Raw genomic sequence first — 1,935 nt, forward strand, 5'->3', positions numbered from 1 at the left:
ATAATATGGGGAGAGTAAGATTATACACAAGATGTCTAAACAAGAAAATTGCATCAGTTAAATTTAAGGAGCAATTTCAAATTATTATAGTTAAACTGGTGCAAATCACCATGTGGACACTTATCTCAGTTTAAATGTGCCTTATTTTGGTTTCACTTAATTTGATTTGGAATAGATTTAAGATAAATTGAAATAAGTCACCCTTAAACCAAAAGAAAAGTGTTCATGCAGGTGGTTTCTACAGTTTAACTAAACTGCTTTAAAAACTGATATAAGTTGAATGGGTGCAATTTTCTTGAGTAGACAAAGCCAGGGTTGCAGGTGTTGGTCCTGACTGCTATTAGTGCTTCCATAACTACTACTAGTTTCCAAGGATACCCACAGGCTGAGCAAATGAGGAAAGCAGGAATTACCATACCAAAACAAAACAATGGTCCATTCAGTCTAGTATCCTGTCTCCTGGGGAAATCAGTGACTGAGGGGAGCAGAATGGCGAAGGGGTGCATAGAGTGACCAAGCAGACCTGGCAGAAGGAGAGAGAAGTGATTTGGCAGGTAGGGTGAGAGAAAGGGGGAGAAATAGAGGTGATGGGGGAAGGGGAGATAGAGAAGACAAAAGTCCAAGAAACTCTGCAGCAGATAATTTTGGAATACCCTACCCAGAGGGAAAGTGTCTTCCTGACTGTGGCCAGTTAATGATTGTTTATGCCCTGAAAAAATGAGGATTTACATCTCTTACATTCACTAGTCTAATGTAACTGTGGATGTTCTCATTATATATAAAATGTCATTTTGAGGACTACTAAGATCCTTGTCCCAGTGATAGTCCCAGCACTTATGTGTTGTGTAAAATATATATATATATATCAGTTTTAGGTATTTTTGTGTTCTTTTGCACATCTGTTCCCTACCATTACAACATAGAGACAAGTTAAATACGAAAAATGAGCACTAAAGCTTACCCTGAAAAGATCATCTCGGTGCTAAGCCTCGTGGTGAGATGATGATTGTAGCGTGAGATGACACAAGCAAACGTCAACAGGGGAACTCAGTGACTGAGGGGCACAGGATGGCAAAGGGGTGCATGGAATGACTGAATGGGCCAGGAAGATGGAGGGGTAAATGATTTGGCAGGTAGCATGAGAGGACAGGGGAGAAATGGAGGTAATCAGGGAAGGGAGGTTGGCAAAGAGAGACAGATATGAACACACAGGACAGATGGAGCAGTCAGAGACAGCAGGAGAAAAATGCTTGGAGAAGGGCCCTGTGTTGGGTTCCTCAAGCCCCCAAACAGCTCCTTGGGTGGGCTGTTCCATAGGAGTTATGTGGATGCAGAAATCACCTTGTGAGGGAGGCACCTGGGGGTTCACAATCACCCTGTCAGGGAAAGAACTGATGGGTGCAGGGTCACCCTGTGAAAGGGACACTGAGGGATGCAGAGGGTTCCAGGATCACCCTGTGGGGGAGCAATGAGAGGTGCAGGGTTACCCTGCAGGAAGGGCATGGGGTCACACTGTGGGCAGACAGGGGTGCGGGGTCACACTGTGGGCAGACAGGGGTGCAAGGTCACCCTGTGGGGAGTCCCTGAGGGGTGGAGGGTCAACCTGTGGGGGAGCAATGAGAGGTACAGGGTCACCCAGTGGGAGGGGGCTCCAAGAGGTGCAGGGTCACGCTGTGGGAAGGAGGGGGGGCAATGACTCGCCAGACAAGCCCTAGCCCAGCCTAACCCCGACTCCCCACCGAGGGAGGGAGGCGCCCAAGGGGGGCGCAATTTACACCCTTCAGATCTCTCGCCCAAACCATTCCATTTCTCAGCCAATCAGCAGTCAGGAATCTGCGTCTCCCACTTTGACTGGATGAGAGGCGCGGGCTGCTGCCCAATAGAAATAATAGTTGTTAGTGCCGCTAAGCGCGTTGAGGATGTCGGGCTGTGATT

This window comes from Lepidochelys kempii, chromosome 8 (genome assembly GCF_965140265.1).
Source record: "Lepidochelys kempii isolate rLepKem1 chromosome 8, rLepKem1.hap2, whole genome shotgun sequence".
NCBI classification, from domain to species: Eukaryota; Metazoa; Chordata; order Testudines; family Cheloniidae; genus Lepidochelys; species Lepidochelys kempii.